At 41.6% G+C, this 24,138-nt stretch overlaps 1 pseudogene; it reads right to left on the bottom strand.

The window, feature by feature from the left end:
• The window catches only part of LOC118363991 (low-density lipoprotein receptor-related protein 1B-like), a 178,882-nt pseudogene that overhangs the window by 93,459 nt on the left and 61,285 nt on the right, over positions 1 to 24,138 (bottom strand).

Below are 24,138 nucleotides of genomic sequence, written 5' to 3'. Positions count from 1 at the left end.
TCAGCAGTGAAAACAAAAACACTATTGAGACTTTCACAGAAGCTCACCCTCTCAAACACCTAGATCTCACCAAGATCTCCTGAACGCAGCTCACTCTCCAGATCCCAATCACCTGTTCACACACCTGTATGCCATTACCACACACTATTTAGTTCAGTTCTCTGCACACCATCACTGTGAGGTATTGTTAGTTTTGTGACACACGTCTTTCAGAGCTCTGTTTTTCCCCGTGATTTACTCTTCCCTGCCTCTTTCTGTTTATCTACCTATTGCCGGATCTCCCGGACTACTTTACTAGCCTTTTCCCTGCCTGTACCTGGACCCAGCTACCTGCCTCCTCCTGTGGTCCTTTGCAATGAACACCTGCTGCGCCCTGCACTTGAAACCAGCTTTGTCTCCCCTCGTGTTCATTACAAATGTATAGTAAACATCCATCCGTCTACACTGAATGATTATTTCCATTCTCCAGGGAAACGCAAATCTACTTATTCTTTCTCTATTTTCTAAAGATATGAACATGTTCCCATCCTCACATTCTAAAGCAAAATAATTTTGTGATGTTTTTAAGACTATCTCATGTTCTTGTGAAGGATAATAAGGGATAAAAGGGAGGCAAAGAAAACATAAAAGAACCATCCACTGTAAGACATTAGGATCAGTAACGAATGATGATAGAACACTTCTGACACTCCCCCAGAGCAGTTATAAACATCATTCCCCTGATAGCAGAAGTTTTCAATAGATTTGCTAACCGAGTACATAACGCAAACCATATACCCAAGTGAGCATCTAATGTAGGCCACTAAGGGCCTGTGTAAGACATTAGGAGCAGTGAAGGTTTAACACCTACTTCTGACACTCCTCCAGAGCCAGGTTATGTGGGTGGTCTTCCTCTGCCAGTGTGACCACAGCCTCTCTGGTGAAGGCCCCGGGGAGACTCTGGTCCAGGCTGTGCCTGCTGACGGTGGCTGTGGTGGAGCTGGTCCAATAAAGCGAGTCCCATGCTCCATGGTACGCCAGGCCCTCTACTGACCCCACATCTACACAGCAACAATAAAAATGATATAATTAAGCAATAAGTCACGGGGGGTGTGATATATTGCCAATATATCATGGCTAAGAGCTGTTCTTAGGCACGACGCAACACGGAGTAAGCCGTGATATATTGGCCATATACCAAAATCCCGAGGTGCCTTATTGCTATTATACACTGATTACCAACATAATTAAAACAGTTAAAAGTAATTTTTTGTCATACCCGTAGTGTACGGTCTAATATACCACAGCTTTCAGCCAATCAGCATTCAGGGCTCCTATCACCCAGTTTATAACACTGAATATAACATTGACAAATACTGAATAACAATAATCTGACCTTTGCTTGAGTAAGAAGAGCTCAACAAACACACGTGATACAGTCAAACACAGTAAGCAAATTAGTCTTTTCTTTCATGGTAAAGTAAGAAAAAAAAAATATATATATATATGTATACTACCGTTCAAAAGTTTGGGGTCACTTAGAAATGTCCTTGTTTTTGAAAGAAAATCAACATTTTTGTCCATTAAAATACCATCAAATTGATAAGAAATACAGTGTAGACATTGTTAATGTTGTAAATGACTATTGTAGCTGGAAACGGCAGATTGTTTTAATGGAATATCTACATAGGCATAGAGGCCCATTATCAGCAACCTTCACTCCTGTGTTACAATGGCATGTTGTGTTAGCTAATCCAAGTTTATCATTTTAAAAGGCTAATTGATCATTAGTAAACCATTTTGCAATTATGTTAGCACAGCTGAAAACTGTTGTGGTGATTAAAGAAGCAATAAAACTGGCCTTCTTTAGACTACTTGAGTATCTGGAGCATCAGCATTGGTGGGTTCGATTTCAGGCTCAAAATGGCCAGAAACAAAGATTTTCTTCTGAAATTCCTCAGTCTATTCTTGTTCTGAGAAATGAAGGCTATTCCATTCAAGAAATTGCCAAAGAAACTGAAGATCTCATGCAACGCTGTGTACTACTCCCTTCACAGAACAAACTGGCTCTAACCAGAATAGAAAGAGGAGTGGGAGGTTCCGGTGCACAACTGAGAAAAAGGACAAGTATATTATAGTGTCTAGTTTGATAAACAGATGCCTCACAAGTCCTCAACTGGCAGCTTCATTAAATAGTACCTACAAAACACCAGTCTCAACGTCAACAGTGAAGAGGTCCGGGATGCTGGCCTAGGCAGAAAAAAAGCCATATTTCAGACGGGCTAATAAAAAGAAACGATTAAGAGGCCCATGGGACCGGGAGGCCCATGGCGCACAATTGGACCAGCGTTACTGCACCTGTACATAGCCCACTGTCACACCCTGACCATAGTTTGCTTTGTATGTTTCTATGTTTTGGTTGGTCAGGGTGTGAGCTGAGTGAGTATTCTATGTTACATGTCTAGTTTGTCTAGTTCTATGTATGGCCTGATATGGTTCTCAATCAGAGGCAGGTGTTCGTCATTGTCTCTGATTGGGAACCATATTTAGGTAGCCTGTTTGGTGTTGGGTTTTGTGGGTGATTGTCCTTATGTCCTTGTTCTGTCTGTGTTACTTAGCACCAGTATTAGGCTTTTTCGGTCTTCGTGTTACGTTTATTGTTTTTGTTGTATTTGATTCGTGTTTATTTTGTTTTCATTAAACATGGATCGCAATAGCCACGCCGCATTTTGGTCTGACTCTCTTTCACCTAAGGAAAACCATTACACCCACCTATAATTTAGCCCAAACAACTACCTCTTTCCCAACTGTATTTAATTAATTTATTTATTTTGCTCCTTTGCACCCCATTATTTTTATTTCTACTTTGCACATTCTTCCACTGCAAAACTACCATTCCAGTGTTTTACTTGCTATATTGTATTTACTTTGCCACCATGGCCTTTTTTGCCTTTACCTCCCTTCTCACCTCATTTGCTCACATTGTATATATATCTTGCACGCCTTGTAAAAGTTGTCTGATGTGGTGTTGTCATGAAGGTTTCCACATAACGCATTTAGGCGTGAAGAATTCAGTGAACAACTGTACTGGGTAGCGATCAACACTCTGAACGCTTTGATTGCAAACCGGTTGGGTCTGAATGTGAATAACCTTCATCGGGATACACCTAGATATCCCTGTGAATATATCCCCATTATTTCATATTTTGCTGTACCGAACTGTAGAGTTTCTTCCTAAAAGATAAATCAATGCCAAACTCATTTGAATGGAACCTAACGAGCCTTAGGCAGGTGTAAAAATGTCCCACTGTGCTAAGAGATTAACAATAGAAGACTGTGGTGCTGTGTCACAGCTGCTCACTGTTTCACATTCAGATGGGACAATAGCACAAACAGACAGAAAAATCATATTCTCTTCATCTGCCCTGCCCAAATGTATTCAGAATAAATTCTGCAAATAGTGTAAAATCACACACTTGTTTGGACATGGGGATAGGCCTATATGGATGACAAAAATATTATTTTAGGAGATACTTAAATATCATATTCGTTAATCATTAAATAGCAATAGTGCTGGTGCTTTCTCCAGCCTCCTTTAAGTGCAACCATTATTCCCTTTCCTCTCCAACATCCAACCCCCTCAGTTATTTTGATGGATCTTCCTTCCCCGTTTCTGGTCAGTCAGATATATTTGAGCCAAGTCAGCATGGAGCCTAGCCTACTACAGTGAAGCTACAGGGGCTATGGGGTGATGGGGATCTGCTGTCTATGTGCATTAGGGAACTACAGACCTCTCTGTGTGTGTGTGTGTGTGTGTGTGTGTGTGTGTGTGTGTGTGTGTGTGTGTGTGTGTGTGTTCACCTGATTCCTCCTAAAACACTGTATCAGATGGACATACAGAAGAAATGTCATATTCATCTGTTGGCATTGATATTCACTGTATGTCTATCAGTGGAGGCTCCTCAGAGGAAGAAGGGTGTCATCCCTCCTCAGTGAATTTCATAAAATATTTTTGCAAAGGTTTACAGTAGCCTCAACAGCACCATGTAGGATAACACCATGGTGTAGCCGGAGGACAGCTAGCTTTCGTCCTCCTCTGGGTAGATTGACGTCATTACAAAACCTAGGAGGCTCATGGTTCTCACCCCCTGCCATAGACTTATGCAGTAATTGTGACAACTTCCAGAGGATGTCATCCAACCTATCAGAGTTCTTTCAGCATGAACTGACATGTTGTCCACCCAATCAAAGGATCAGATAATTAATATAGTTCTGAAAGCATAAGCTACAGCTAGTTAGCACTACAGTGCATAAAATGTGGTGAGTAGCTGACTCGAGGAGAGAGAGAGAAAGGCAGTAGTTGAACAGTTAAATTAATTTCTTCCAAAATGAAGGAGAAGCAAGCGAGAAATAGAGAGAGGTTTTTTCTGTCACTTTCAGTTTCAAATACTTAGCTAGCAAATGCAGCTAACTAGCTTAGCCTACTGAAATACCTGGCTCAAACAGAGGGATGTTGTGTTCGCTAGCTGGCTATGACTTTCCAACACAACCCTGGAACTCTAAGTCAAGGTGAGCTTCTGGTTTTACAAATTGACGGTACACTGACTGTACACTGTAATGACACTGTGAGATTGTAGCAGGCTTACTAACGTGTTAGTTCTACTAGCTATGCTAACCATGACGTTACTTTAGCTAATTTGGTGACAACGATGTAAGTCGTGTGTAGCGGTTTGGCCTGGAAAGGTTATTTTGCCTGGTCACATACAGCTGGTGTGATGTGCATTGAAGTCCACACGTGAAGGGACAAGGTGAGAGGAGGAGAGCACATCGAGGCGAGAAGGAATACAACATGGGTATAGGGAAAATTCAAGTATCATGTAGTAGAATAAACCTATCGTTGTTACATTGACCTGAATGGAATATGAATGATAGTCATCCAATATGCTGTAATATAAATAAAGCCATGCTCATGAAAATAAAATTGTCCTCCCTTATCTTAAAGGGCACTGACCGCCACTGATGTCTATATAGGATGAGAGTAAAGGCGTCCTCGTGCTTCCCATCTGAAAGAGTTCGTAACAGTTTGTGCATATATATTATGATGACATTTTGTGACGATTTTGTTTGTTTTGGTCTTCGTAAAGTTTTTTTGGGGCTGCTCGTTCACATTTGTTCTCTCGAGGCAAGCTGAAGTCGGTAGCTGAAATCTACGCCCCTTCGTCGGTGATTGGTCAACAGTGGGGATTCTTCAATGAAGTGGTTGTTGTCATTCAACAAGATACGACTTGTTTTCATGAAAACATTTTCATTGAGTAATACTACAAAATTGCGTGACTAACATCTCCTCTGAAGAAACGTCAAAATGAATGACAGATTTTCTTTTGTTATCTTAGATTAATTCTGACTATGGCGTCTCAATATGGACAAACATTACAATTACTGTTTTTTTTCTCATTTTTAAAATGAAGGTCTTTTAACGGAGTATGTGAGCACACTCGTTCGGTTCGCCTATAGGCACCAGCCAAACTGAAGCATACGGAAGTTTTAAGTCCCCACCATATGCGTCATGCTTTCAACGTAGCACAACATAGAATGCCACCTTTCCAACAAGTAAGTTTGTCAAAATTCTGCCCTGCTACAGCTGCACCCTGTCAACTGCAAGTGATGTTATTGTAAAGTGGAAACATCTAGGAGCAACAACGGCTCAGCCGCAAAGTGGTAGGCCACACAAACTCACAGAACGGGACCGGCAAGTGCTGAAACACATAGATATAAAAATGGTCTGTCCTCGGTTGCAACACTCACTACCAAGTTCCAAACGGCCACTGGAAGAAAAGTCAGCACAATAACTGTTTGTCGGGAGATTCATGAAAGTGGTTTCCATGGCAGAGCAACTGCATACAACTCTAACATCACCATGCACAATGCCAAGCGTCGGCTGGAGTGGTGTAAGGCTCGCCACAATTGGTCTCTGGAGCAGTGGAAACGCATTCTCTGGAGTGATAAATCACATGCCCCATCTTGCAGTTTGATTGATAATTCTGGTTTTGGCGGATGCCAGGAGAACGCTACTTGCCCCGAATGCCAACTGTAAGGTTTGGTGGAGGAGGAATAATGGTCTGGGGCTGTTTTTCATGGTTCGGGCTAGTCCCCTTAGTTCTAGTGAAGGGAAATCTTAATGCTACAGCATGCAATTACATTTTAAATGATTCTGTGCTTCCAACTTTGTGGTAACAGTTTGGAAGAGCCCTTACCTCATCTTCGAAAACCTTTGGGATGAATTGGAACGCCGACTGCGAGCCAGCACTAATCTCCCAACATCAGTGCCTGACCTCTCTAATGCTCTTGTGGCTAAATGGAAGCAAGTCCCCGCATCAATGTTCCAATATCTAGTGGAAAGCCTTCCCAGAAGAGTTGAGGCTATTATAGCAGAAAAGGGGGGGACCAACTCCATATTAATGCTCATGATATTGGAATGAGATTTTCAACAAGGGTGTCCACATACTTATGGTCATGTAGTGTATTTAATGACAGTATTTATCAGTTTATCGGTCTGGGCTCAAAAATGTTATAGAATAATAAGTCCATTTTCCTGTTGTTTTAGTTACTGTCTATTAATATTATTTTTCCTCTCATTCTTATGTTTGTATGTAACCGGTGTGAAATGGCAGGCTAGTTAGCGGTGGTGCGCGCTAATAGCATTTCAATTGGTGACGTCACTCGCTCTGAGACCTTGAAGTAGTTGTTCCCCTTGCTCTGAAAGGGCCGTGGCTTTTGTGGAGCAATGGGTAACGATGCTTCAAGGGTGGCTGTCATCGATGTGTGCAGAGGGTCCCTGGTTCGAGCCCAGGTTGGGGCAAGGAGAGGGACGGAAGCTATACTCTGTTACATGTACATCAGAAAGAAACAGGAATTAAATACATATATTGTGATGATTGTTGGACAGAATTTGAATTAGAATGCCGAAAAAAAGTGAAGAGGAAATGCCAGTAGTAGTCAGCTGTCCCTGACAGTGTGAAAAGACCAGGTAATATGTTATGGTGGAACTGATTTAACGTGTTTGAAGGTTTTGCGGAGTGAGTTACAGTGGGGACAGAAGGGGTCATCACATCACTTCCTGTTTGCCATCCATCACCTATTACAGTTGGCTGCAAACGAAGATGGATTAACCCCCCTGTATGAGAGGAAATGCCAATACCAACTACCCACCACACTCCTCACCTGCTCACAGCAAGTCTCAGGCCAACCCTTTTATACACCTACACCAAATCCTGGTCTTCTCTAGCACAGTTGGTAGAGCACGGCCCTTGCAACACCAGGATAGTGGGTTCAATTCTCCAGACTACCCATATGCGTGTATGACTGTAAGTCTTTGGATAAAAGTGTCTGCTAAATGGCTTACACAATATTAATACACCTACAGCTTCTCTATATAGAATTCCTTTCATCATATACAACTCCCGTAGAACTAGATAACATTTACTGTATCACTTCTAAAATCATTGCAACTGACATCTCATCTTGCTGTACAATGCAGTCTTTGATAGTTTTGCCACTTCTGTCAGCAACCAAATGAAAGCAATAGAAGTGGCAAAAGATCAGAGTTTCTGTCAGAGACGTACAAAAGAGGCTTGAGTCGGTCTCTAAATGTTGACATCAGTGGTACATGAAAGGCAGTCAGATTATGTGGGATCCCTCTGGTTTCACACTCCAAGTAACAGTTTGAGCTCTTGTCAATGGAGAGTTGAAGACCTTTGAAATTGGGGGAAAGAAATGTTCACTACTTGAAACAGCAGCTTTACTTGCTCATCAGTCTTCTCTCTCATCTTCTTTCTAAAGGCAGGGAGGAAGTTATGGCGCCCGAAATAAAATAATGAACGCATCCAATGTGAAAGGAGGTGAGAAGTGAATGCAAGTACATTCTACAAGGGATTTCCACTTCCCCGTTACTCTTTGCTACAGATGTAGGATCTTAATCACTCTTTTGTTGCTCAGACTTTTCCTGCACAGCAGTGTATTTGAGGTTTAAAAACGCTTCTACAGTTTGTTATTTCCACTTTGAAATGTCAGACTTGATTTGCCCTCACAAAAAATGTCCTGTTGTTAGCAGGATTATTTTTCCTCCTGTAAGCAAACTGGCTCATATTAAGATCCTACATCTGTAGATTAACCAACTGTTTTCAGCTTTTCAAACTGTTAGTAATTCATTTAGTATTGGATAAATGAGCAGACAAACAAATACCACACTTACTCTCAACGATCACTCTCCGTCCAGTCCAGTCGTCATTGACAACCTGTATATTCCCAAAGTGAACGTCACTATAGAAAATCCGGTTGGTGCCTCCAGAGTTCTGTTGTCGGTGATGAAAGGCCAGCGCTATCACATTCTTGAAGTAGGCAGGGTTCTCATAGGGCCTGATGGGAGAGTTGAGGTCGATGTCGTCTGATAGGTGGATGCTCCTCAGGATCGACCTCTCAGAGTAGAGAAGGTAGCCATCGTACTGGTGACAGCTGAGACCGTCTAATCAAATCACAATGATTATGTAATTGAACCCTTGAAACTGTGATTATTTGAAATAAACATTTGATGTGAAAAAAATACAAAAATAGAATAACATTTAAGTGCATTTAAAATCGCTACACACTTAACAGTAAAACAACTATAAATGACAGAATACAAATCAAACAAGAGGCTATAAAAGAGATTAATAAAGGAACATAAAAACACAACAGATCACCGATGACCTTTAGCTAGGTAACCGTGAGCACAGGAACACGTCCTCCTCCCACTGCCCAGGTGGAAACATAGCTGATGGCAGCCTCCGTTGTTCTGGCCACACGGGTTGGTTCCTGTAAGAAAGCCAACAGCAGGGTCAAAAGTCAACACAGGGTCATAAGGAATAAGATTCCATTATGAAGTTGCAGTGATATTGCAGTAGCGATGTTAAGTCAATATGCAGATATTAGGTTTCTGTATTGCAGGAGGTTGCAAAACCTTCACGTTAAAGGGGCAATCAGCAGTTGCTGCATCCATTTTTGGACTTATTAATTCATTATTTGTACCTTAATTCTTGAAAACTTCTAAATAAATACCTCACGAGCTTAGTTTAACAGAACCCCAAAATATACGCTTTTTTTACTCCAATGTTTGTAAACAATATAAATGTAAACAAAACATGGTTAAACTCTAATTTTGATATCATGGATATCCTTGCATACGTACAGTAGCTCTGTTTATGAATTTGTTACTGTTTCAACTGCTGATTGGCCCTTTAATCTCAGGTCGATTCTAGAACACTTAACAACCGCAGGTACCGACAGCTGGTAAGAACATGAAATAATACAGATTTGATAAGGAAGTTGAATCCTCAACCTTTCTCCCGTCCTCGGTTAAAGACTTTGACATCGTTCAGGTTGACCCCCAGGCCACTCCTCAGAGTCATGGCTCCCTCCATTGCATAACTCTTGACACCTCGGCGAATGGAGCCATTGGCATGAGCCCTACACACACACACACACACACACACACACACACACACACACACACACACACACACACACACACACACACACACACACACACACACACACACACACACACACACACACACACACACACACACACACACACACACACACAACAGGAAGAGGAGGGAGTTTGACACCAGGTAACAGAAAGTTTGACACGGGGATAATCAATGGCCCTTGACTAATTAAAACAGAAGAACTCATTAAATTACACGAGACAGAAGCTAAAATATGCTCGGCAGCTGGTCTGACAGAAGGTGACGGGACCTAGCTACCCTTGTGGATGACATTGAAGTAGGTACGCCCAATTTAAATAGAGAGACGGTGTCTTTTCTCCCTTTTTCTCTGTCAATTAGATTGTTATTTCAAGTGACCTTGTGGTGCAGGTGGTTAATTCAACAAGGGTAGAGCAGCTGGCGAAGGCTTCTTTGGAGCCTGTTTGGAGAGACTGTACTATACTGTAACATTTACGGAGGAATAGATTACCTGTCAGCCCAGTATATGTAAGGCCCATAGACGGCCATTGAAAAGAGATCCGCTGCGTTGCTGGCTGAGGATGACAGTACTACCTCCCGGTCCTCTCCGCTCTCAAGGCTGATCCGTTCTATCTTGTCGGCGCGGGCGTCGCACCAATATAATTTATTTTCCTAGAGTACAGTGTGGAGAAAATAAACTTCAGGTATATGATGGTGGGAAGAGTATCATTATAAAAAGATAACACAAAGCAGAGTGTAATGCCACTTCAGCCAAGAGGATGAGAGGGAGGCTATAAAGTGCTGTGTGTACACTCCGGGGGACAAAAACACCTGGTCCTCCTGTTTGACTCAGTAGGTAAGAGTGTGGAGCCAGCAACATCAACGTCATGGATTCGATTCCCGCTCGGATCACAAACACTACAATACCTGCTGCACCCACTGATTGCCGTCAAAGTTATTGGCAATCTTTTTTTTAGATGTTTTATTTATTTGTTCAACAAAATCTATTTCTCTGAGCAATTGATATTACTTTGAAATAATATCATATTTTTTTGCATATAATATAGCTCGATATTTGTATTATTTATTTTCTACACTCATTTTTGCTCATCTTTATCAAGGGTGCCGTACCGTACCGTATATAAGATGCTTGGGATAAAAACATCTTCTAAATGGCATTAATTAATCTATTATATAAACTGGGTGGTTCGAGCCCTGAATGCTGATTGGCTGACAGGTATATCAGACCGTATACCACGGGTATGACAAAAAAAAATACTGTTTACTGTTCTAATTACGTTGGTAGGCAGTTTATAATAGCAATACAACACCTCGGGAGCTTGTGATATATGGCCAATATACAGTACCATGATTAAGCGCTGTATCCAGGTACTCTGCATTGTGTCGTGCCAAAGAACAGCCCTTAGCCATGGTTTATTGGCCATATACAACACCTCCTCAGGCCTTATTGCTTAAATATACCTCATAGTCTATGGAGATCCCATTGGGCCATGCTATTCCAGAGTTGACCAGAATGACTTGGTCTGATCCGTCCAGCCGGGCCCGACAGATGCAGGGGCTCTGGCCCCATTCTGTCCAGAACAGAAACCTGGCCAAGAGGACAACAGAAGGGTAAGAAGAGTCCACAGCCACCAGCACCCCCAAACAATGCTCATACTTTACAGTCACCTCATACTTTGACAGGAAATGCTTTGGGTTGATCTAATGAGTATTGTTCATAATCGGTAGACCGTTTTATTTTTTTATTTTTTTGGGGGGGGTCTAGTTGCGTTAAATATCTATTTTTCAAGATAGAGCTGGACCAAGTCAGCAGCATCAACACAGCAGTATTAGACAAATAGGCACATGACGAAAATGACGTCAATACAATAAGCAGCACGTCAGTAACAAACATGTACACGGCACAAGCCAGAGAAACAGACAGCAATACGTTAAGCGTCAGAGCTTGCAAAGAAATCGCAGGGCCATAACAGTATCAATGGATAACTCAAGGAGGTTCAACTCCTTGGATGGACAGGGGAGTAGACATGTTCAACTCCCTTTCAGAATACGAATATCGAAGCGAGCAGTTGATCGACGTTCCAACGGTTATGGCTCACTAACTGTGAACGCACCAATTATAAATAATAAAAAAATAACATGACAGTATGCGCTGGTTCCAAATCCCCTCACACAAAATGGAATATCCATAGGGGGCCAGTTGTTGACATATTTCTATATTGGCTTTAATTTAAGCAATCAGCGTGATTGCCACATCAAGATCTCTCTCACTTCATGAGACCTCAGGGTAATGCATGCATACAATGTTATGAATAATAGGGGTTAGAGGGAGACAACATTAATTAGCCCGGCGCAGGTGAGGCACAAGCTGTGACAGTAGACACACACAGCGCCAGTAGACTCATCTCTATTCTCCTCAGCTGCTTATCCTGGTTCATTAGCATCTCTCATCAGGGGAGGAATCAATAGGAAAATGCCCTGCAGTCTAAGCTGATGTGGGGAAATGGACCCATCCTTTCTTTTCCTGTTATTAATGATTGAGAAGCTGAACATGTGAGACAGTGTAGTCAGTTATGAATGCGGAGAGGGGGGAAATACTGTATTTATACTTTATGGTTTGCTTTGGATGAAGGGCGGAGAGTTTAGATTTTATTGGTTGGTAATTGCTTGATGTCGTCTGTACATTTTGTTGTGTTACAGCCTGAATTTAAAATGGATTACATTCAATTTTGTGTGACTGATCTACCCAACAATACCCCATAATGTCAAAGTAGAGTATTTTGTTGTTGAAATGTTTTGAAATGATTGAAAAATGTAAAGCTGAAATATCTTGAGTCAATAAGAATTCAACCCCTTTGTTATGGCAAGCCTAAATAAGTCCACGAGTAAAAAATGTGCTTAACAAATCAAATAATAAGTTGCATGCCGGAGAGGAAGGAAACTGCTCAGCGATTTCACCACAAGGTCAATGGTGGTTTTCAAATAGTCACAGAATTTGTGATATGAGACAACTGAGGATAGATCAACAACATTGTACAGTCAAAATGCTTGTAATTATACTTCAGTATTCCATAGTAACATTTGACAAAAATATCTAAAGACACTGAAGCAGCAAACTTTGTAGAAATTAATATTTGTGTCATTCTCAAAACCTTTGGCCACGACTGTATATTAGTGTTTTATTATTCATGATTTTTATAAACGTTCAAATTATTTTTTTCTTCCACTTTGACATTAGTATTTTGTGTAGATTGAATCAATTTAATTAAATCAATTTAATCCCACTTTGTAAGATATCAAAAATGTAGTTTAAGAATTCCCTACCCTGCAAAAGAAAAACACTGAAACGCCATCTCTTAAAACCTGTGAATACTGGAGAAATCTCAAAATAAATCAATAATGGAGAATGGTCAGATAACAGCATAGTTGAATCTCTGCATGGGATGTACATTTCAGAAAAACAATTGGTGAGAAAGACTGATGATGGGGAGAAAATAAGATCATCTCTAGTACAAGGATTTCTTAGGGGCCAGGCATCCACAGTGTTCATGTCATCTAAAAAGGTCTTAATATAATTTGAAGGTTCCCAGAGTGCCAAGATATTAGCACTGGTGATATTAATAGTAGGATCTAGAGTCAAGTGAAAATCTCCCCCAAGGATGGTCACTGAGTCTGGGAAGTCTAACAATTTAATCCTGAGATTTGAAAACACTTTGCACAGAGTTGAGATAGAAATACTGTTTAGACAGACACATAAAATCAAAACATGACATAAAAACCCCAATTTGATCGTACAGTCTACAATGGTGAATGCATATAAATTCTATAGCATTTAAAAATGTAATTAAAATAACCAACAACAAAAAAAATTATTGAAAAGACCAGTATGCCATCGAACATAAAAGTTTACTCCCGAGCGAGCCACGGCCAGTAGCCCTGAGTTGGCAGTGCTGACACAATGTGGGGAAACCAAGGGGTGTAAAATACTTTCTAAAGGCACTGTAATTATATAATTCTACTATATGGTCTTGCAAAGATCGTTTTACGACGTTCATTATTACTGGCTCTCAAAATCAATTAGAACATTGGTTATTTGGTGGCCATTTCTTGGGAATACGTTATGGAGCTAGGATGTGTTCATTACATACCAAGCGGGTGGACTTTAAAGTGTTTGACTGAAATTAAAGATTGTACACACCCTTTCACCGGGTGCACAGCAATGGCTTTGGGCTGGTCAAGTCCTTCAGCTATCACCACGGCTCGGTACAAGCCACTGAGTCGAGCAACCTCGATGATGTTGAAGCCATGGTCCGTCCAATAGATATTACCTAGTAAACAACACAAACATGACTTTGTATGGTGTTCAACCATTGCATTTACAAGTCAGTCAATTCATTACATTGGATGTATGTCTTACTTGAGAAGTATGTCCTTTGGCTCTTGTCTCTCTGTATGTGCTACAGTTGCAGTCGAATATATTGGCACCCTTGCATTTTACAATGGAGCAGAATGCTCTGTTGTCTTTTTTTGTGGTTGAACTGCTATTTTTGTACTGTGTATCCTCCTGCAACTTACCACAGGTAAGATGTTAACACTGTAAACGAGAATCAGCTGCCTCCAAACAAATTCATTTTAATTCTGAATAATTTAGTCCAGGCAAAGTGAAAAATATTATTTGGATATTTTTTTCTTAGTCCTGTGCGGTTGCAAATCAAACAAATACGTGTGAACAATGTAAAAAATAAATAAATGTTAAACTTATTTCAGAAGAAATAGTGAATCGTGTAAGGGTGCCAATATACAGTGCCTTTGGAAAGTATTCAGATTTTTTAAATATTTTACCTTTATTTAACCAGGCAAGTCAGTTAAGAACAAATTCTTATTTACAATGACGGCCTAGGAACAGTGGGTTAACTGCCTGTTCAGGGGCAGAAAGACAGATTTGTACCTTGTCAGCTCAGGGGTTTGAACTTGCAATCTTCCGGTTACTAGTGCAACGCTCTAACCACTAGGCTACCCTGCCGCCCCTTGACTTTTTCCACATTTTGTTACATTACAGCTTTATTCTAAAATGGTCTAAATAAAAAAAATCCTGAGTAATCTACACACAATACCCTATAGTGACAAAGCGAAAACAGGTTTAGACATTTTTGCTAATTCAAAAAAATGTAGAATAATAACTTATTAAGTATTCAGACCCTACAACTTGATTGGAGTCCACCTGCGGTAAATTAAATTGATTGGACATGATTTGGAAAGGCACACACCTGTCTATATAAGGTGTGGGACCTTATATAGTTGACAGTGCATGTCGGAGCAAAAACTAAGCCATGAGGTCGAAGGAATTGTCCGTAGAACGCTGAGACAGGATTGTGTCGAGGCACAGATCTGTGGAAGGGTACCAACAAATTTCTGAAGCATTGAAGTTCCCCAAGAACACAGTGACCTCCATCATTCTTAAATGGAAGAAGTTTGGAACCCCCAAGACTCTTCCTAGAGCCGGCCGCCCTACCAAAGCAATCGGGGGAGAAGGGCCTTGGTCAGGGAGGTGACCAAGAACCCGATGGTTACTCTGACGGAGCCCTAGAGTTCCTCTGTGGAGATGAGAGAACCTTCCAGGACAACCCTCTCTGTAGCACTACACCACTCAGGCCTTTATGGTAGAGTGACTAGATGGAAGCCACTCCTCAGTAAAAGGCACACGACAGCCCACTTGGAGTTTGCCAACAGGCACCTAAAAACTCTTAGACGATGAGAAACAAGATTATCTGGTCTGATGAAACCATGATTGAACTATTTTCCTTAATGCCAAGCGCCATATCTGGAGGAAACCTGGCACCATCCCTACGGTGAAGCATGGTGGTGGCAGCATCATGTGGGGATGTTTTTCAGCAGCAGGGACTAGGAGACTCGTCAGGATCGAGGCAAAGATGAACAGAGCAAAGCACACAGCCAAGCACACAGCCAAGACAACGCAGGAATGGCTTCAGGACAAGTCTCTGAATGTCCTTGAGTGGCACAGCCAGAGCCCGGTCTTGAACCTGATCGAACATCTCTGGAGAGACCTGAAAATAGCTGTGCTGCAATGCTCCCCGTCCAACCTGGCAGAGCTTGAGAAGATATGCAGAGAATAACGGGAGAAACTCAACAAATACAGGTGTGCCAAGCCTGTAGCGTCATACCCAAAACTCCAAGCTGTAATCACTGCCAAAGGTGGTTCAACAAAGTACTGAGTAAAGGATCTGAATATTGTGATGTGATATTTCAGTTGTTTATTTTTAATAAATAAAAATGTCTAAAACCTGTTTTGGCTTTGTCATTATAGGGTATTGTGTGTAGATTGATGTGGAAAAAGCTATAAATTAACAAAAATGTGGAAAAAGTCAAGGGGTCTGAATACTTTCCGAAGGCACTGTTTTTGACCACAACTACTTGTATGTCCTACTTTGCACTTGACATTGTATTCCCTTAAGTAAAGGTTAACTTTGAGAGCTCGGCTACTTACCTCCAATCCAGTCCACTGCAATCCCCTCCACACGGCCGATACCACTAGTGACAATGTCCTCTCTCCACGTCTGATCTCGCTTGACTCTGGATATTCTGTTCAAGCCCATGTCTGTCCAATATAACGTGTCATTTCCTATTAGGGAAATGAATTAATTGAAAAGGATTAATGTTCTTCCCTTCATTTGTTTTTTTTCAAACTATAATTTAAAAAAAAAAACATTTAAAAAAATGAGAATGATTAATTTGCAAACAAAGGAAGAATAGTCCAAATAATCACAAATAAACAATGCCAATACACTCACCAGCATGGAAGTCAATCCCCACAGCCATCATTGAGCCGGTCACCGGCATCAAGGCTTCACTGTTATCACTCGGTTCCAGGGATATCCCTCTGATGCCCTCATGAAATGAGTACATCAGGAAAGACCCTATGCCTTCAAGTTCAAACACAAAGCCAAAACCAATCGACTATATGGCATCTACTGTGCATGTAAAATGTAAATCTAACCTTCATATCACATCAGGAAAGACCCTAGTCATTCAAACACAAAAAAGCAACACTCATAGACAGCGCCATATTTCAATGCCACTATGGGATCTGCAGTACATGTCAAATCAGATTCACATCATGGTTTTCATATGTTGTGTTCCCTGTTCAATGTACTCCCATGAGAAGCCGGTACAGTACCTTCACATGACATGCGATCAGAGTTGAGGTTGTAGCCCATGGCACAGGAACAGCTCCTTGTGCTCTCTGATGTTGGGAAGCAGAGCTGAGAGCAGCCACCATTGTTGTCCTGACAGAGATTCCTCCCTGCACAGCAGTGGAACATGGTTAGGTTACATTGTACGTTACACTGTAAACAAACAGTGTACATTAGACATCACACTGTAAATTTAACACGTAAGCATGGCCATTGCCTGTGTATTCATTCAGGAAGCAACGCAGTAATGACACAGCAGGACAACATGCTTATTATTTAAATGAGCATTACGGTGGGAAAAAGCAGAGTTAGACCGAGTGCATCTGCATTGCGTTCCAATTATTTTCATGAGATTACAGTACTTCCAAGGCAGCATTAGCACTCCCAGTGTGTGTGTGTGTGTGTGAGAGAGTGAGAGAGAGAGAGAGTGTGAGAGAGTGAGAGAGTGAGAGAGAGAGAGAGTGTGAGAGAGAGAGAGAGAGAGAGAGTGTGTGAGAGAGAGAGTGTGAGAGAGAGAGAGAGAGAGAGAGAGAGAGAGAGTGAGAGAGTGAGAGAGAGAGAGAGAGAGAGAGAGAGAGAGAGAGAGTGAGTGTGAGAGTGAGAGTGAGAGAGAGGGAGAGAGAAGACTAATGAGACATGACCATACTCCCATGTGGTCTGTGTCAAAAAAAAGAGAAATTAAGTAGCTAATCGGTCAGAGGAATTGAGGAGGAAGTTGAAAGATTTACATTTAAGACACCTTAATTGCCATTTCTAAATACTGACGGAGATCGAGAGCAATCCTTCTATTGGACCTGTCAATAAAATGGATGATACTGCCAATGACTCTACAAAACTGCTACACAGAATCTCAATGAAGAACCATTATTTTCTGGCCAGTTGGATTAAAAAAAGGACCATTTCTTCTGAAACACACATAAACACAATAAAAAGCCACGTCGGTGCATTCTCAATAGAGGATCAAAGCACGTGGCAATTTCGAGTCAAAAGGTTACAGCAAAGCTTTAAAAAGAGGTAGGACATGATCTGAGTGAAAGCATTGAGTAGCAGTCATACTCCTTGCATTTACCTGTCTGGCTGTCCTCGTCATACACCTTCATGTGAACAATCCCCGTGGTCTTGTTGCGTAAAACCACCATGTCCAGCCCGCCTCTCTTACTGACGGTCCCCAACTGGGCCAAGTTGTCATCGGCCCACCACAACTTGGCACCTGAAGACAGAAAAATCAACCATTGTTCATGACTAAAATTGACAAGTATACTGATAAATCAGAGCTATTCAAGAAGACCATGAATACTACACGGTAGCAAAAGTGGTTCTATGCCGTATCTGCGAGTAACCCTTGAATTAAAAGATAACAGCCCATTTGTTCTTGAATGGTAGGCTATAGCGCATGTTCACTAAAAATATCACTGGACCCAAATAACACATTGAATGATCGCTTTCCTAGGAACTGTAACATACAATTGCAACTGAATCGAATACATTATAGGAACTGTATAACACTGTGTTATTCATAAGGTATGTATAGCTCTCACTGTACAGTATTCCCTTGCTGATGAATACAGTAGGCCGGGGCTCACTCCTGGGATGCTTGTAAACGAAGGCACACGGAGGGAGCTATGCAAAGGAGGACTTTCAGGTTTCGTCCTCTGAGAAGCGGGTGATACGAGACGGAGAGACAGGATCTCAAGTTCATTCCCCTACGCATAAATCTTAGGGGCACAGGTCCAGGGAGGAAACAGAGGAACTGGGACATGTGACATATTTTTTTTTCTTCTTATAATATGAGCCCATGTACTATACTTGCACCCTTGACTGACAAAACACCGAGGTACCAGTCAGCCCAGCACAAAGGGACATAGGACGGCGGCTCAGCAGTCAGAAAACCTCTGAAGCCAGGCCAATCCTGTGCCTGTAGACAGGGAACTTAACGTTCTCTTCTTCTTCTTCTTTTTAACCTGTCTGCATACTTGAATGGGGCACAGTGCAGTGGGTTTGAGACATACCATTCTTGGCTTTTGGCCTGCTGGACTACAGCTATCAACAAAGAACATCATCTCCTCGGAGAGCATGCACAAAAGAGGCCGTGTTAAAACCAAAGAGGAAAAAATACACGTCTTTCAGATAGGATTTATGTAAACAACAGTCCCTCTACAGCTGCATTACATCAGAATCAAACAGTATTCCCAACAGAGTTACGGCAGACCATACCGTAGATAGGTAGATAGGACTTTAATATCCCAGAGGCTATTACAATATCCCAAGCAGATAAGAGAGGTACTATAAACTAAGGAATCATAGCAAAACCAGAGCAAGAAGCCCATCAATAATGACATATCTCCCCTGTCTCCCCTAACCCTACTCCCTGTAGGGTTACTCAAGGGGAATAACCACTAAAAGTAGGTTAATGCACATCTGATATTAAACAAATTAATACAACCATCTAATCAACATGGAAAATAATTATTCCAGCCTGTTAATAGTATCATGATCGACTTTCTTATAGAGCATGGGGAGAAACTCCCCCTCAATGACCTGTACTATTAAAACGTAATAGATGTACAGTATTTATACAATCACCGTTATAGCCATAAGTAAACCTGGAACCTGGATGGATCGAAAGCCCAGGTTGCCCATCGCTATGTCAGAAAGCCTGGTTATTGTGTTCTGTTTGTGTAGCGTGAGGGCGGCTCTGTCGCCCATCCCTGTAGAGGCTAAACAAGTCCCAGTGAAGCCAGAGAACGTTCCCTAATGTATTCTGTCAGGATGAAGCATTTTATCAGATGGGATGCAATTTTAAACGTGAATTGGAATCGTTTCAGAGACAGACATAAACAGAAATGGGGAATTGACAAATAATATAATGCAAGAAGACAGCAAAGGTTCATCACTGTCAAAACCCCTTTTACTCATGTACTCCAAATCAAAAACAACTCCGAATCAATGGACTAGTACTTAAAACAAAATACAATTTGGGCAGCAAATGCTTTTATGAGCTGGAAGAGCACAACATATTTATATTATATTTCCAAGACAAAGAATATGCACAAAGAGTCTCGGGGTAGTAGTGCTCATCCATAGAACCATGCTCCCAAAAAGCAAAACTGATCCTAGATCAGCGCATCTTACTCTGAGACACTTTATGAACACGGGCCCAAGCTCGAAACTCTCGCCACTCACCCATAACAGCTAGAGCCGTGGCTTTAACAAGCTCTTTCTTCAGGGTCTCCAGCACTTCCAGACCACTACCGTCCAGACTACACCTGTTGACCGTGGCGTTGCCTGCACTGACCCAGTACAGCTTGTCTGACGTGTAGTCTATCGACAGGCCTAGAAGAGACATCATTGATTACAGTTATGATTGACATATTATGGGGGTTGCTGTCCTACCAATCATCTCACTCAATATTGCCATATGGTTTGTTTACCAGATAGTAGTACTACTGTTGTCATGCAATATACAATGGCAGAAGACAACTGGCACTGGCCACTTAATGTGGATGTTTTGTACGTAAGAACAAATATTCAGAATTGTACTTGTGACATTTACCAACGGGCTCTCTCTGGTTCTGGTGAATGATCTTGCTATTGCTTCCATCCATGTTGGCCACGTTGATTGTGTTGCCGTCTGTCCAATACATTTTCCTGGGAGGTAAAAACTCCATAGGATAACAATATTTTCCATACAGAAGAGCAACACAAAAGTGCATCATTTATCCTATCATGTAACGAGCATTCACTTGACTATGTCTTGTTATACCTAATCAATATCAGATATTGAACTGTATAAAAGTACATACAAAAATGGAATCCTACCCTTTAGACGGATGTACGGTGAGACACCTGGGCTTCTCAATCCCGTGAAGCACAGAGGTTTTCAGGGACCCGTCTAGCCTCGCCACGTTTATCTGTGACTCGTCGCTTTCTGAACTAATCCAATACAGGTTCCTGGAGAGCCAGTCCAGGGCCAGACCTCTTACATTAACAATACCTGGAAAAACAATCATATGCTGATAGACAACATCAACGTGGCCATGTTAATCTCTTCAACGAAATAATGTACTGAGTTTATCGCTTGAACAACCCGACAGGTGTTGAAAATATGAAAATTAGAACGGGTGGCGATGAAAAGGACATCAAATGGACGCAAAACACTAACTGTCTGATAAGACATTTACGACCAAACATTTCGTTTCGTTACATAAGTGTCAGAAAACCGACACATTTCAAAACACAGAGGTGAACATCTTTCTCTACCTCCGGATATGATCGTCTCTATTGCGGTTCCGTTGATGGAGGACCGTTTAATGGTTTGTGTTTTGACGTCAGTCCAGTAGATTCGTTCCTCTGACGCATCGTAGTCCACCGCTGTGACATCGTCTATATCTGGGACCGTCAGGGCTGTGATGAGATTCAGGTAAGGGTTGTCAATGTCCACGCCACGGATCTCTGTTCGCCTCACATACAGAAGGAATCTCTTCAGTGCTGTTGAAGGACAAGAGAAAACTGGACATTGACAGTGCTTTCAAAGTTCAGAATCAAGCGGGTGTTATTGGTGGCCTTGCTCTTCAACACTCAAACCAGCTGAGGATGTCTCATTCAGGGTTACGAGTTTAAAATTGCATGCTCCTAACAATGGCATTGTAGTGCGAACATAATCACAGTCTGTGTCAGATACCTTTTTCACCTTCTCAAAACAGTAGAAACCTGTCGTGTTTTGAAATGACGCACTTTTGGATGGACACGCACTATGATGTATGAATGTGGAGGATTGTATGAATGAATGAATGGCTGGCTAGAAGGAGCGATGGATGGGCGGAGAGGCTGATGTAAGGGAGAGACCAACTGACAAACGGCTGAAGGGGTGAGGTTCACTCACTGAAGCAGGAACAGTTGTCTGCAGATATCTTCATGAGGTGAGGGCAGGCACAGGACGCGGTGCGGTTGTAGTTGATAAGGCACAGATGGGAGCAGGGTCCACGACCGCCATTCGCCTCGCAGGGATTTGAGGCTATTGCCGAGAGAGGGAGAGAGGGGAAGTTGTTCAAGAATCAATTAGTCTGGTTTATTTGAACCCTCCTGTTGTGTTCGCTTCAGGTGAATTAATTCTGTATCCCCGGACCACAATGACCGCCCCATTATAGCTGATTATAAATTCATAATAACACATATATTATCAACTAATGTTGTGTTAGATCTTTTATCAACTTAGGTTCTTAGGTTAGGTGAACATTACACGTTTTGAACTTGTATTTGCCATTTATAGGCCTCATTGACCTAAGCTCATACAACTCACTTTTGAATAAAGAAAAAACACAATGTATGCATTATTTTGACTGTAACAAATACTCAGATGAAACATATTGTGCTATTTATCACAGACTACTTTCTCCTCTAATGCATCTTCACAGTCCGTTTCCTGGCCTCTCCTCCTCACCAGTACCATGATCAAAGATATGATCAAGAGCCTCACATACAGTATATCGTTTGGTCATTGTGCTGCCATGGAATGAATTGCGAGAAAGACCTCAAAAAAGCTTTACATACCAGAGCTGTGAGAAAAGTTCTATATATTATTGAAACAATGTTGTGATTGTTTGTGAGAATGCCAACAGGTGTGGTTCCCGTAGGGGAAGGATTCTATTGGGGAAAGGTTCCTGTGGGGGTTGCCATGGAAGCCAAGAAGGGGAGTGATGTGTGTGTGTGTGTGTTTGCTCAAACACACATGCATTTGGGGGTCTGGGAGAGGAAGTGTGTCCATCTGATGAATGGGCATGTGCCTGAACTCAATTTTATAAACTAATTGTAGTCTCACCCATTCATTTCTAATGACCGGGAATACCACAGGTGTACAAAAGTTAAGTAAAACACCCAAAATGTTGTGAAAATATCAAAATGTATTGTGTGTATGCAGGTGCCCTGTGTGGACAAAGTCATGGAACCTAATGTCAATCTGATTAAATGAACTACATTTTTCAGAAAACAAACGTGTAAATCGGTCCAAATTGACCGGAACACAAGCAGGAGGGTTAATACAAGATTCTGATAAACCTGGTAGGAAACATATTTGATTTGTGAAAGGCAGAGAGAGTCCTGTAAGTGAACCCTACGGCCAAAAGTCCAGACAGAGAAAATGAAGCCAGATGAACCAATTCATGGGTTGCATGTTTCGTCACAATATTGTTTTGAACGTTCATTTTTGGGCCCCTGTCCACTGAGCATTCTACTCAATGCATTGTCAATGAGCACTGATGAAGATTTCATCCATTGCCTTGGAAATACAATGACATTCTAAAGGAGACACATAATTAGTAGGAAACCTGTTGTTTTAATTTTGAAGTAGCAAGATTGACTTTCGATGCAGTATAATTTTAGCTAGCTAACATTAGCATTGCTAGCTATTTTTTTGACAAACTCTGCAAGCTAATGACAACATTGCCATCTGTCTAAAGTCAATTTGACGACATGGAAACGCTGGCAAAGTTGTTTCCTACTAAATATTTGACTACTTTAGCAACGTCGGCCTATTTCCAGGCGCCATAGTGTAATTTAGACTAAACAGTAGTCAGCCCCTGTCCAGAATGACTGGGCTTATCACCATTTTAGGGCAACACTATGGTGCCGCCGATAGAGGGAGGCCTGAGAACATTCATAACAGTGGCATGACGCAACCAAGTGATGGAGGTACAACCTATGAATAGTGACAGTTGTTATGATGTTTTGTTTCCAGCATTAAGACAGTGAATGTCATTTCTTTTGACAAGCTAGAGCAGATTTCTTATCTCTCAGACAACGTTGGATATAGAAGACGAAAAGTATTTTGTGAGACACAGATGTAACACATTTAAATGCAACCATACAATAAATGATTCGTTATGATCTAACTAAACAAAACTCTTCAACCTTTCCAGATGGACTGAGGGTCAAGACAGAGAACACGCCACTCAAAACACGCCACTCAAAACACGCCACTCTCTTTCCAACCTTGTGATCTGAATGTTTGAGACAGTGCGGTAGCCTACCTTGTGGTTGTCTGCTGGGGTGGTATATCTGAAGGTCAAATGGCTGGGCGCTGGTTTTCTGGATGACTGTCACATTGGCCCCTGTCCACTTGTTAGCCCTGGCCAGAGTGTTGGTCCTCCAGTCAGTCCAGTAGACACTACCCCCGTAGAGACAGACAGCGAAGGGATGTGACAGGTACTCATGTCCCTTCAGAATCTCTATCATACCAGTCCCATCGTACAGAGCAGAGAATATGGCATCAGACCTGTTGAGATGAAAATAGATGTTTGTCTATTATAATCATTTGATTCCACCAGCAGGGTTGGGGTGAATTCCAACTCAATTCAGCCAATTCAGGAAGTCAACTGAAATTCTCATCAAAATTGGCATTTCAGTTGACTTCCTGAATTGATGGGGAA

Source organism: Oncorhynchus keta, chromosome 30 (assembly GCF_023373465.1).
Source record: "Oncorhynchus keta strain PuntledgeMale-10-30-2019 chromosome 30, Oket_V2, whole genome shotgun sequence".
Classification (NCBI taxonomy): Eukaryota; Metazoa; Chordata; class Actinopteri; order Salmoniformes; family Salmonidae; genus Oncorhynchus; species Oncorhynchus keta.
Note: the sequence above shows the minus strand (reverse complement) of the source record. Positions and strands in the feature narration are given on the sequence as shown.